We start from the raw sequence: 15,085 nt of genomic DNA, 5'->3' as shown, positions 1-15,085 counted from the left end.
CAAACAATTCCAAGCAAAATCAAGATGCAAAGAAGTAGCCTAAACAATGACATGGCTTGTGTGGAATGATAAATAAAATGGTGCATCTCTTCTTTTTTTTTTTTTAATTAATTTATGTATTTGACAGAGAGAGAAGTCACAAGTACGCAGAGCAGTAGGCAGAGAGAGAGGGGAAAGCAGGCTCTCCACTGAGCAGAGAGCCCAATGTGGGGCTCGATCCCAGGACCCTTAGATCATGACCTGAGCCGAAGGCAGAGGCTTAACCCACTGAGCCACCCAGGTGCCCCTGGTGCATTTCTTCTATTGAAGAGGTACCCCAGGCAGATAATGAAGTTAGTGAAATCCGAATCAGGGTGCCTCCCCTTTAATATTTTCCTGTGATCATCTTTTGGTAACATTTGCAAAAGTCATAATGTGTGAGAATGGCTGTCTCTGTGAACCCTGAGTTTTCTATGTCATATCTCATTTTTTATCAGATGGGGTCTTCGGGTGATCATGAATATTTCTGTGACCTCATAAGGGGAAGTTGAAGTGGGAATGCTGTTATCTTTCATTGCTGAGCTATAAGTATGGGCTTATCAATCACAGGTATTTAGAATTGAGCTATGGCTGGCAGTCCCAGTGTAAAGATGGCTTCTAGGCATATTCCTACCATCTGGTGTGAACACACCCAGCACCATGGCACAAAGGTGTGAAGACAGTGGTTATGATAGGGAAATGGAGCTATCCTATGTTGCTTCACTCTGGAACTTGTGCTTGGGGAAGAAATAACAATACTTGGAACATACCAAGCCAGAAACATTATCTGAGAAATTGTTCTAAATCTTATAGATCATAAATAAGAAACTTGAGAGAGGTATTTCCAAAGTATTTCCAAGTTTGGCATTAATCCAAAAAGCTTACATGGCAGTACCAAAAATTATTGTGTAGCTAAAAATAAATTTTATGTGAAAATAAGGCAGTTCAACCAAGCATGATGTTGGAAATAATACATAGTTTTTTGTTCTTGCTATAGAAAAAGTTACTATAAACTCAATGTCATATGAAGAGGCTATCAAAAAGAATGAAGCCAAAAATTATATAGGAAAAAACATGGTAGAGGGTGTCAGGCAGTTAATTAATAAAAATAACATGTTATTTTTTTGTAAGTTTGTGCTTTTGTACAATTTGTCAGCACTGGAAAAAGTGTAATTGTAGTAATTTACTTTTTCACTCTAATCGTTCCCTTTCTATTTTATATATAAATTTGTATTATTATTTCTTGAAAGGGGCCCTTTAATTACATAGGCTTTAGGCTCCACAAATCCTGGACCATTGCTTATTCTCAAACCAGAAATAATTCTCATTTGAATTTTCTCTGACACTTTTTTCCTCCCACTTACTCATTCTTGAATAAAATTGCATCATTCTATTGTAGTTCAGTGCCAACAACATGCAAAATATTATGCAGAGTTAGGAGGTCTTTCTAAGTAAAGAATCCTTACTTGGCCTGACTTCAGTAGTAAGCATTTAATAAATGGGTGTTTTAAATTTTACTACAAAGAGGCCATGCTTTTTCATACTTAAAATAAAAACACAACCCCAAAGAACATCAGTGGCTTAAGTATAAGTATAAGCAATCAAATATGGATGTTAGCACTGCAGTTTTCCTCTTGAGCTCCAAATATCTGGTTAGTTGCTTTGAATCAGGTATTATCTTTTGTTTATTTCTGGTTTAATATTCAGTTTTATTGTATCTTGAACAAAGGATTCATGAAAAAAGAAAACAAAAACTAAGAGATCCCAAGGAAGAGTTTTATTTATTTTACCATAATAAAAACAAGATATGATCCCTCTTGCACTGCTATTTACTCAAGATTTCTACTCAAATAAAACAAACACCAAGTATAAAATGGAATGATTAAGCAGGCTCAGATAACATAAAACTTTAATATAATTCTTTGAAGTTCTGCCCAAATTTCTAACTCATATTTACTTTAAAGTTCTCCATCTCACCATATCTTTTCCCATGGGTTTAAAGATCTTCTGGAAAAGAATGTTTTAAATGTGTAGTGCTTTAGTTCTCAACTGGGGGCAATTTTGTGCACATGGGATATCTGGCAATGCCTAGAGATTTGTCTGTCACAGCTGGTGGAAGGTTCTACTAACATTTAGTGTGTCAAGGCCAGAGATGCCATTGCATAGTCTACGATGAGCAAGGCAACTACTTACCTCAAAGAATTTTCTGGCCAAGGTTGAGGAGCCTTGATCTAGCAGATTGAGCACAAGGGTTTAAATTTAAGGTGACAATTTGGAATTATGACTGAAACCATCACTTAGCAGGACACCAGCTCTCCGCCTTTTCTTTCACATATAAAAATATGTCGGTGCCGTGTTCTGAGGTTATAAGTTTACATAACTTTTTCTTTAAAAAGTTATCTATTTTAGGGGCACTTGGGTGGCTCAGTCGCTTAAGAAGCATCTGACTTCAGCTCAGGTCATGATCTCAGGGTCCTGAGATGGAGCCTTTTGTCCAGTTCTCTGCCCAGGAGGGAGTCTGCCTCCCCTGCTCATGCTGTGGTCTCTCTCCCTCTCTCACATAAATAAATAAATAAATACATACATAAATAAAATCTTCAAAAAAATAAAAAATGAAAAGTTTTTAATAGTCTAGAGCTCTACTACTCTCTAAGAGCTTTGCACCTTAATTTACATAATAATACGGATTATTAATATTGCCCTTTCAGGGAGTTCAAATCAGTAAAGCTCTTCGACAAATATGAATTTGCAGTAAGCTGAACACTGATTTGAAGCATTGCTTGGGACACAGAATCAGCAGTTTGACTGGATAATGATAATATCTAGGGAAGAAGTGAGGAAGCAGACCAGAACCCTGGGAGAGTGAGTGTAACGAATTAAGTTGAAATGTTGTTGGTCAAATAAAAGTAGGAACTAGCATGGGAAAATACAGAAGAGAAAAATTCAAAAGACTGCACATTTAAAATAGAATGTAGAGGAAAAAAGCAATTGGCAAGGGTTTAAGATGGCTTCAGGAGAAGGTCATCTTATTATTAACACCACTAAGCACAGCCACAATGCCATGTCTCTGGTTATTCTTCTTCCCAGGGTCAGCACTCAGACCTGGTTGCAATATATAATTATGCCTACCTCACTTACTGAAAATAGTGAATAAATTAAATTTCAGAAATATTAAAGTTATTGAAGAAGTTCCCTTATAGCAGGAGTATTTGAAGCATAGAACTATGGTTTTATGGCTGTACCCAGATTCTCCTCCCACAGTTCAATAACTATAATTATCACACTGGTCACAACAGAGATGACATTGTCCACTTAACATTCTGATCCAGGCATGAACACAGACACCCCCCCCCCCCACCTAACTCAGTCATTCAGAAAGAATATACACAACACACACACACACACACACACACACACACACACACTAAATTTCTGTTAATTTTTAAGAATTATAATTAAAAAAAAAAACCCTCAACAGTAACAAATATCTAGAGGTAATTTGAATCTAAATTTGCATATACAGGACACCTGCATGGCTCAGCTGGTTGAGCATCTGCCTTCGGCTCAGGTCATGATCCCAGGGTCCTGGGATTGAGCCCCACATCAGGCTCCCTGCTCAGTGCGGGGAGTCTGTTTCTCCCTCTCCCTCTGCAGCTGCCCATGTTTGTGTTGTCTCTCTCTTTCAAAAGAATGAATAAAATCTTAAAATTTTTTTTTTTGCATTTACTTCTTAAATACTTTAAAAATACTTTTTATTGTATGTAATATGTCCTGGATTTTGTTCTGAGCAATTAACAAATACTAACTAATTTAATCTTACCTCCTTTCTATGAATAAGTATTAATTACTATTATCCTCACACAGATAGAGAAACCCATATACAAAAGGCTACATAAAACTTGTCCAAAGCCAATTAGCTGGTAAGAGATAGATTTGGGATTCTAATCAGGATGTATGAATCTAGAGTCTATGATCTCTCACTATGATTCCCTAATCTTTACTTTGTGTTTCCCGCATGCCCATTTGAAAGCACATCACATGGCAGAGGCCATTTTTTTTAACCAGCCTCTTAGGAACATATATAGACACTCATACTCGTTGAAGTTCAGGCAGAGATAGATGGAGAGAAAAAGAGAGGTTGATTGATTTTAAATTCCCTTTCCTGCATTCAAGCACTGCTCCAAAGTTTTCATCCCCTTTCTTTAACCTAGACAGAGTCTGATGTTGTTCCCAAAAAATCCATTTAACTCTAAATGGATTATAGACTAAATGTAAAATACACAAAAACTATAAACCTTTTAGTATATGATATAGGAGGATATGTATATGATCATGGGTCTAGAAAGGGATTTTTAATTTTTAATTTTAATTTTTTTAGTAAGGGTTTTTAGATATACCAAAAGTGCCATACACAGAAGAAGAAAAACGAATTGATAAGTTGGATGTTATTAAAATTAAACTCTTACCCCAAAAAAGACACTGTTAAGGAAAAGAGAAGCCACAAATTGGGAGAAAATGTTTGCAAAACCAGTATCTGAAGACGGACTTGTATATGCAATCTAGAATAATCCTTAAAAACCCTACAATAGGGAAACTACCACCACAATTAAAAACCGAGCAAAAAATCTAACAGACACTTCATCAAAGATGTCCAGATGGCATAGGAACAATGTTAAACATCTGCATTAAAGAGTTGTAAATAAAATAACAGCAGTTAAATACCACCATACACTTTAATGTAGGAAAAAAAAAAGAGGAAAGGAAAAAGAAAAAAAAAAGGAACAGTAGGAATTGTTGACCAGGATGCAGAACAGCAGGAGCTCTCTCAGTCTCTGCTGATGGGAATGCATGCAGACTGACATAGCCAGTACGGAAGATAGTCTGGCCACTGAATTCAAAGCTAAGCATAACCTTACTAAATAATTTAACAGTCACGCTCTTAGGTACTTACCAAACTGATTGGAAACTTATGTCTATACAAAACTTGCAGGTCAAAGTTTTAGTAGCTTTATTCAAAATCACCCCAAAGTAGAAACATCCAAGAAGGCCTTCGGGGAGTGAGTGGCTAAACGCATTGTGGTCTACATATCATTCAGCAATAAAATGATATAAGGCATCAAGCCACAAAAAGATGTGGATAAAACTTTAATGCATTTTGGTGGATCAAAGAAGCCAATCTGAAAAGGCTGCAAGGATGATTCCAAATTACATGAGATTTCTCTATGTGGAAAAATTAGAGAGATGGTAAAAATGATTAGTGGTTGCCATGCGTTGAGGAGGGAGGAGGTTCATGAGTACAGCATGGTGACATTTAATACAGTGAAACTATTATGATACTGCCATGATACATGACACATGATACATAACACTACACATTTCTTTAAACTTTTAGGACTTCTGTGACACAAAAAGCAAACCCTAATATAAACAAATTTAAAAATATTTTAGGTAGTCAGGTTATTTAAGGAGAGAAGGCAGAAGGTGACGAAGCCATTTCCATGTATCGCAAATGTATGAAACCATTTAGCTGCAGGGAGTGGGAGAAAATATTGGTCAACCAAGTAAGTTTAGAAAGAGATGGAATCTGTAAGACTAAAAACAAGAGATTATGTATAAGGATGGAATCTGACAATAGTAAAGACAAGTGATTATATATAAAGGTTGTATTCTACTTGATAAAGTCATTTCTGATGAGGATTAGCAATTCTGGTAACAGTGTGCACACTGTACACTGCGATTGAAATATAAAAGGTAGATGGTGGGAGTCAAGTTTCTCATTGTTGAGAGTAGAGTATTATAAACAAGAGAGGAGACAATAATGATCATGTGGTAATGGACAGGAGTCACATACATCAGTTTGAACTCATATTCTGTTCAATATAGACAGAGGTAGTTGCTCATAGAAATATGCATAGATATATGTTTATATACAGGTCATTATGCACACATATATTTCATTGTTTTTTCAGCAGAGAGAGCCCAAAGGCAATGAGATATCACAATACCAATAACCGTACCTAATGCCCTGATCTTGGTTTTGAATACCTTTCTTGAATAAAAAAGAAACAAGCACACACAAAAAACAGAATTTTTAGATAAATGGCTTCCTGTAGGACTGGGGAAGAAATATACAAGATGATCCTGGAATATCTTGTATTGTCCAAAAGTAAAGAGCGTTTCATCAGGGGAAAAAAAATTAAGTCAGCATGATATTACTATATCTTACGATATCAAAGCAACAAGGAAACCACTAAAACAACCCCAAATGGCCAAAGCTGGAACATTTGAACAACAAAGTAAATTAACAAAGTAATTATGTTAAAACCCAAAGTATAAAATGGGTATCCGTGTGTCCATATTGATAAAAATAAATAAAAATCTAAACAAATGGGAGAAAACATTAAGTATCCTATGTAGAAGAATTCCAAATAATTTATCCAGATGCTACTCACTCAAGGAGGTAGAACATAACTCCCTACTCCTTAAGTGTGGGCTGTATGCAGTGAGTTCCTTTTGAAGAGTACACTATGGTAAAGAGAAAAAAAAATAACTTTATAATGGAGGAACCTGATAAACACTACTCTAGTCAGCTAAATTATGACAATTAGGACAGTCATAAGTCATGTGGAAAGTAGGAACCTGTGAAATGATGTGATAAAATGACTTTTTACCTGTGTGGTCTACCCCGCCCGAAACACATGATCCCAGTCTAAGTATGAGATAAGAATAAGACAAACATATGCTGAGGGACTAGTTTCTTCCTTGTACAAATGTGCCATACTAATGCAAGATGTTAATAGGGAAAACCAGGTGTGGTGTATATAGGGAATTCTCTGTATTATTTCCTGAACTTTTCTATAAACCAAACTCTGGTTCTTTTTTTATACTTTATTAATTTTTATTTTGATACTGCATTCATTTTGTGAATATACCATACTTTTTCCTTTTTTTTTTAAAGGTGTTTTTGTTTTTTATTTTTCAAGTTTTTATTTAAATTCCAGTTAAATTGGGGCACCTGGGTGGCTCAGTGGGTTAAGCCTCTGCCTTCAGCTCAGGTCATGATCTCAGGGTCCTGGGATGGCCACATTGGGCTCTCTGCTCAGCAGGAAGCCTACTTCCTCCTCTCTCTCTGCCTGCCTCTCTGCCTACTTGTGATCTCTGTCAAATAAATAAATAAAATCTTAAATAAATAAATAAGTTCCAGTTAACATACAGTGTAATATTCACTTCAGGTGTAGAATTTAGTGATTCATCACTTATATATTACAGCCAGTGTTCATCACAAGTGCTCAAATACTCCTTAATACTCATCACCCATTTAATCCATCCCTTTGCCCACTTTCCCTCCAGTAATCAGTTTTTTTTTTTTCTGTAGTTGAGAGTCTGTTTCCTAGTTTGCCTCTCTTTTTTCCCCCATTATGTTTTTGAAATTCCACATATCAGTGACATCTTATGGTATTTTTCTTTCTCTGACTGACTTATTTCACTTAGCATTATACTCTCTAGCTACAACCATATGGTTGCAAATGGCAAGATTTCTTTTGTTTTTGATGGCTGAGTAATATCCATCTCCCATCTTCTTTATCCATTCATCAGTTTATGAACATTCGGGCTCTTTCCATCATTTGGCTATTATTGATAATGTTACTCTCAACATTGGGATGCATGTATCCCTTTGAATCAATATTTTTGCATCCATTGGGTAAATATCTAGTAATGCAATTGCTGAATCATAGGGTTGTTTTATTTTTAACCTTTTTTAAAATATATTTTTTAAAGATTTTATTAATTTATTTGACAGACAGAGATTACAAGTAGGCAGAGAAGCAGGCAGCGATAGGGGAAGGGAAGCAGGCCCCCTGCTGAGCAGAGAGCCCGATGTGGGACTCGATCCCAGGACCCTGAGATCATGACCTGAGCCGAAGGCAGCGGCTTAACCCACTGAGCCACCCAGGCACCCTATTTTTAACTTTTTGAGAAAACTCCATACTGTCTTCCAGAGTGGCTACATCAGTTTGCATTCCTACCAACAATGTAAGAGGGTTTCCCTCTCACCACATCCTTGCTAACACCTGTTGATTCCTGTGTTATTAATTTTAACCATTCTGACTGGTGTGAGGTGATACCCCACTGTAGTTTTTGATTTGTATTTCCTGAAGACTAGTGATGTTGAACATCCTTTCATGTGTCAGTTACCCTATGTCTTCTTTGGAAAAATACCTATTCATGTCTTCTGCCCATCTCTTAACTGGATAATTTGGGGGGGGGTGAGTTTGATAAATTATTTATTTTGCATTATCTTCTCCAATTCTGAAGGTTCCTTTTAGTTTTGTGGATTCACTGTGCAGAAGCTTTTTAACTTGATGAAGTCGAAGTAGTTTATTTCTGCTTTTATTTCTCTTGTCTCAGGAGACATATTTAGTTAGAAGCTGCTATGGTTGATGTTAAAGAGGTTACTGCCTGTGTTTGCCTCTAGGATTTTGATGGATTCCTGTCTTACATTTAAGTGTTCCATCCATTTTGAATTTATTTCTGTGCATGGTGTAAGAAAGTGGTCTAGTTTCATTCTTTAGCATGTTGCTATACAGTTTACCCAACACCATTTGTTAGAGACTTTTTTCCATTGGACATATTTCCTGCTTTGTTGAATATTAGCAGGCCATATAGCTGTGGGTTCAGTTTTGGGTTTTCTGTTCTGTTCCATTGATCTATGTGTCTGTTTTTGTGCCAGTACTGTACTGTCTTGACGACTACAGCTTTGTAATAGAATTTAAAGCCCAGAATTGTGATGCCTCCAGCTTTGCTTTTCTTTTTCAAGATTATTTTGGCTATTTGTGGTCCATACACATTTTAGGATTGTTCTAGCTCTGTGAAAAATGCTGGTGGTATTTTGATAGACATTGCATTAAATGTGTAGATTGCTTTGGGTAGTATAGACATTTTAATAATATTTGTTCTTTTAATCCATGAGCATGGGATGTATAATCTAAATCTATTCTGGACACTTTATTTTAAAATGTTACATTGAGACAGGGAAGGACAAGAAGACATTGAGTAGAAAATGGAATATAAAAAAGAATCAAACTACTTCTGAGATTATGGCTCTGGATTGAGCTGCATGTATCCAAATGCTGTCAGTTAATAGTGATAAAATCTATGTCGAGATTATTGTTATAATATGGAATACTTTTGCCAAAATCCAAGCCTAACTCTTGAATGAACAGTTCTCCATTGGGAAGCAGATAATGGACTGTGACAGTTGTAAATTCATTATGGCTGAAACGTGTCAGCCTATCTTACAACAACTGTCACTGAAAACCTTAACCCCAGATATAAAACAGAAAAAAATGCAGTTTTGTTAGTTATATTCATAAATACACAGACATATTTATATGGTTAAGACATAAGTGGTGTTTGTAACTTGGCTTTATTTTTCCAATTTAGGAGACTGCCTCAATAGATAACTTTATTTTAGTATATTTTGGTATATAGAAATTTTTATTTTACGGGACAAATATTTGTTTGGAAATTAGTGTGCTGGTATAGCACTGAAGGTCATATACATGAAAATTACTCTTTCAAAACCCCTTTATTATAAAAAGCTTTGGAAATTAAAAATTTTCAGAATGAATACCTAAAATTGGTTTCCTTTTAAAAGCCATATATGAATAAACTAAATTGTAATCTGGATTCAAAAAATCTAATTAAACTTGCAGTAGTCCAAACAGAAATCAAATCAAGAAATATTGAAATGTAACATACTTTGAAGGGAAAGATAGATGCAAATTTAAATGAATAAGGACTGATTCTTTGAAATAGACCTTTTTTTTTTTTACACATTTCAGGTATACAAACATTTTCACCTCTTTATTAACTTGTACATCAATCAAATTATACCATTTAGTTTAGTTTATAAAAAGGCAGAAAACTTTAATTTTTCTAAAGTTCACCTTGAGATTAGCTGTATTATTAAAAGAGTACTCTTAAGACAGTGTTCCACAATCTTAAATGTGTGTTCCACACACCTGAAACTTCCAGGCTGATACTGTCTTTAGCTCTTGCAATCTCAGAATTAGTCTTTTTCCTTACAATTCCTGCAGATTTGTAAGCAACGTTCTCAATGACCACATACTCATCTAGGAAAGGAGAGTTACCACCAAGTGAGTAATATGTTCTAATTGGACAGGCATAAAGGAGATTCAGCAGCATAGCTCTATAAAGTTATCTAACCTGAATCAGCAATATAGGATTTGAGATACTGCAAGGATCCACTTCCTATCTTATAGGAAAACTTCTTATTAAATGAAAATAGTCTTGATTAGGTCTAGAAAAGGTACACATTTGCTGATACATTTCCCCACTGCCTCATTTGCCTGTCTCCACTTTTCTCATTTTTATTAAGATTAACTTTTATTCAAAATCCAACTCTTCTCACATTTTCCCCCATATTTCTTCAAACCACAGAGCTAAGCTGAACTTACAAATTATGTCTAAAATTTGAGGAAGTAAGAAACATGTTGAATAAAAGTGCAAAATTTTGCTCAAATGACAGTATTTTTATAAACAGTATTCTTGATTGAAACTATAGAAAATTTGGTTAAATCATTATAGCTTAAAAGCTTGGTTGCAGGGGCGCCTGGGTGGCTCAGCAGGTTGAGCCTCTGCCTTCGGCTCGGGTCGTGATCTCAGGGTACTGGGGTCAAACCCCACATCGAGCTCTCTGCTCAGCGGGAAGTCTGCTTTCCCCTCTCTCTCTGCCTCTCTGCCTACTTGTGATCTCTGTCTGTCGGATGAATGGATAAAATCTTAAAAAAAAAAAAAACTTGATAGCATAGGGGCATCTGGGTGATGTTGCTTAAGCATCTGACTCTTGATTTTAGCTCAGGTCCTGATGTCAGAGCTGTGAGATCCAGTCCTGTGTCAGGCTCTGCCTTGGGTGTGGAGCCTAATTGGGATTCTCTCTCCCTCTCCCTCTGCCCCACCCCTCTGCTCACATGATGTGCTCTATCAAAAAATAAAAAAAAAAATTTAAAAACTTGGCTGCATAAGAGAAAGTGGAATTGTATATATGATATAATAACCACTAAATTAATGTTGATTAATATAAAAATGCTTACTGTATATTTCTGATAACCTTAGAAGTATTTATTAGGAAATGGTTGGATGGAGATAGATATGAGTCTAGGAGAAATGACATCAAATATTGAATTGGGGAAGTTTGTGCAACTACATATATTTGAGAGATTTAATTTGAATTAAGATAAAATTTTATTGTAGTTTATATTATACCACATGAGTATGTAGCAGATACATATTTTTTTCCCAAGAGAGAAACTGTCAAGGAGGAACGATAGAAGACTAGAAGACTAGAAGACCACCAATTTGGCCACAGGGAGATTTATATTTAACAATTAGGAATATAAAAAACCAACATCAATAAATTCACTCTTTCTAGTCAAGGAGGAAGCTATAATTTATTGGCTGAGGCAATGGTTTATGAATTCATTTATTAAATTTATTTAATTATTAGTTGTCATCATATTCACATAGAATAAGTTAATATTATTCACACTACAACGTTTGTAGCACTTGATCAGCCCATATCAAATGAGAGAGGAGGTAGATGGTTGCTTAACAAACAGGGTCCTCAATTCTCAGTTGCAGAATGCCATAGAAAATAAATCTACCTCCACAAAAAGGTATTGCTTTAACTATGATACACAGTCTTACAGAGATTGTTATAATCTTGAATTTTGTATGATTCTTCATACATTAGGTGTTGGAAAAGAGAGCTCAAGTTGTAACTGGAATCTAAAAGCTTAATACTTTCCAGAAATCAATGATCTCTTTAGAAAATGCAGAATTGCTTTCTTCCCAACCTCAACAGAAAAGAGTAGATGCTTAACCTTTGTGTACACCACTTACATTTTGCTTCTGTCATACATGCTCCTTTTAGTGTTTGTTTCTAGATAATTCCTGATTGCATGTGCATTGGTTTGGTCAGCAGTGCTGTATTTCTGCTTTCCCTGCTCCAACAGAGAAAACTATTCCTAGGAAGGTGGCCCCAAAGTTAAGATCCTATTAGAATAGCATGTTACTATCATTGAGAGCTCAGTGGCTGGGAGGTATGAACACCAAACATTCATTTAAGGGACATCTCAGCACCTGGAGATTGGTTCTCTTTCTGGACAAATACAGAAATGTTTGAAAACCACTAATGAGAAAGGTCAGTTGGATTTTAGGTGCACTTGGTATGGGAAACTCCTTAACTGGCTCGTCTAGTTGATAAAGCTTTTTGCCTTAGACTTCGAAAGAATATTTTTAGCCCAATTCACTCATCCTAAGACCCACTGTAAACATGGTTTTTCTGTCCTCTGAATCATGGACATATCACACTTGAACTTTAAAGTCAGCTCATGACCTTGTCAAGAATATAATAATTCCTCTATGAAATATGAGAAGAATCCATTGGTGTACTAAAATAGAATTTGCTCTCCAGTTGTGATAAAGCAACACCAAAAGTCTTTGTACAAAGTAAAGTGCATCTGGTGTTGACTCTCATTAAATTTCTGCTATTATTATTAGTATAATTACTCCTATCAACCAAATCAGTTCATGATTTATTATGTAGTTATTGTTTTTACAGTTTACCCAGCATTTGCATATCAGGTCACTTAATGATCATACCGAACTTGTGAGAGCAAAATTATTCCCATTACATTGAAGCAAAGGATTAGAATACAACTTCAAGATCTCACATATTCTTTCCTTTTTTTTTTTCCAAGATTTTATTTTTAAGTCATGTCTACACCTAACATGGTGCTCAAACTCACAACCCAGGATCAAGGGCCACATGCTCTACCAATTTAGCCAGCTAGGCACTCCCCTCATTTATTCTTTAGAGGCTATAAAATGAAACAAACAATGAATCAGAAAACTGAAAATACAAGACAAAAGATGGGCCTTGATGCCCTGCTTGTTTTGACTATGTTATCTCAAGACAGCTCTACCCAAGGCTGCTGCCTCATTCAGATCCAAGGCAAAAACACGCTAACTGCTTTTTTTTTTTTTTTTTAATATGTATGTATGTATATGTGTGTGTGTGTGTGCATGCACAAAGCTCAATAAATATTTATACATAACTTTTAAAATGTTAATCAAAATAGTCTTTAAAAAGGTGCTTTGAATACCTTAGACCACTTTTTCCCCATCAAGGAAGGTTAATAATACTTTTATAACTTATGGAAATATTTTTAGTTTTGACATTTTAATATTTCACAAATCACTAAATTCTCTACAACTAAATGATCTATGGAGTTGTGGCTCTCTGTGGGGAGCTTCAATCCTCAATGCTCAGCAAATAAAGTGTAATAGGCTTGGTATTATATATCTTTAACCATGCATCCATTTGAAGACCTTTTGATATTAATGGTTCATAGAGATTTCAATGTCAACCTATTGCGGAATAGATTAATAAAAATAAAGTGCCCTAAGGTCACTTCTACTAGTCCCACATTTGACAGAGCTTGTTGTAATCTAGTGTAGGTATTACCACCAAATTAACTGTCTCTATCCCGACCCGCTATACCACATACAAATTATGTGGTCTTGGGCAACCTGTCTAACATCTCTGTGCCTCAGTTGTTTTTCTCTGTTATCACAGTAACTTCCTCCCTGAGCCATTATGAGGACTAAATAAAGTAAATTAGAAAAAGCATGCAGAACAGTGTCTGGCACTGAGTAAAGTCTTAATGAATTATTATTGTTGTTATTATTATTAAAGATGAAGAATCTTTGAAGGAACAGAGAAGTCGAAGGCACTGGTTCACGCAAGATGCTTGGTAAAGAGAGGTATGTGGATTTAAATCCTCACCTTAACACTTAATGAAGCAATCAGCCTACAGATACAGGAGAAGCATTGCTGAGCTTTTTCTTTCCAATGTCAAGAGATTATAGGAGAAAAAAACAAACAACCTAATACCTTAGAATATTATCTATGCATTTAAAAATCTGATTTATGGCAAGTGATTTATATTTTTTAAAATAAGCTTTATTTTTTTTTCTTTTTTAAAAGGTTTTATTTGTTAATTGGAGAAAGAAAAAGAGAGAGAGAGTGAACAAGCAAGGGCAGGGGAGAAACAGACACCCCGCTTAGAAGAGAGCCAGATGAGGGGCTCAATCCCAGGACCCTGAGATCATGGCCTGAGCTAAAGGCAGATACCTAAATGACTGAGCCACCCAGATGCTCCAAGCTTTAATTTCTTAAAACACTTAATACTTGTAAGATGACTTCTCTAGGTACTATATTTCTGATTAATTTGGCTTTATTTTAGAAATTAAGTCTAATTAAGTGAGATAACAGTTTTTAAATGAGTAAAGCAAAAGTACAGCATCACACTAAAATGCTCCTTTCCTGTATGTTCATTCATCTGCTCAATACCCAATAATGTTTCAATGAACATTATGCCCTAGCATGTCAAAATCTCAGTACAACTATACTATAAATGAGAATAAATAACTTACTAACCTTGAACTAGACCATTTTGATTGAGAATATTTTGATTAATTTGTCTTTGTACACATTTACCTTTTCAGTCTATGAAAGAACTTTGTACCAGGAGCAGAAAATCATTTTCATTTGTCAAATAATAATTATGCTAATATTCTCTATATACCACCTTGTCTCTTCCTTGGGGATGTTTGTTGATGTTAAAACATAAGCTAAATTCTTCTGACACTACCCAGTAAGGAAACAGTGTTGATGTTATGTTTATAGAAACAGGGAAAATGGAAATAAAGATAAAAGTTTACTCAGAAACACAGGCCAAGCTTATTAACACATACCATATTTTTTATTTTTTTAAGAAGAATTCTAACTATGTAGTATTTATAATGTACTATTTTCATTTAGAATGGATTGAATCTTGTATCATGTGAGGAAATCAGGGAAAGCTGACATTTGTCTCCATCTGTGGAAGATTCAAGTAATACAAACTAAAAGTTCAAATCAGTAATTTAGAAATTAAAAGAGTATTATAACCATATAAACATATATTTGAATAGTTGC

General features: G+C 35.2%; 1 protein-coding gene and 1 pseudogene across 1 annotated transcript in view; both read right to left on the bottom strand.

Moving 5' to 3' along the window:
- LOC131818830 (heterogeneous nuclear ribonucleoprotein A3-like) overlaps positions 1-10,227 on the bottom strand; it is a 102,667-nt pseudogene extending 92,440 nt beyond the window's left edge.
- ANO3 (anoctamin 3) overlaps positions 1-15,085 on the bottom strand; it is a 418,943-nt gene that overhangs the window by 386,143 nt on the left and 17,715 nt on the right. The gene's annotated exons all lie outside the window — the stretch shown is intronic.

Source organism: Mustela lutreola, chromosome 1, assembly GCF_030435805.1.
Source record: "Mustela lutreola isolate mMusLut2 chromosome 1, mMusLut2.pri, whole genome shotgun sequence".
Taxonomy (NCBI): Eukaryota; Metazoa; Chordata; class Mammalia; order Carnivora; family Mustelidae; genus Mustela; species Mustela lutreola.
This window is presented reverse-complemented; position numbering and strand designations above follow the sequence as displayed.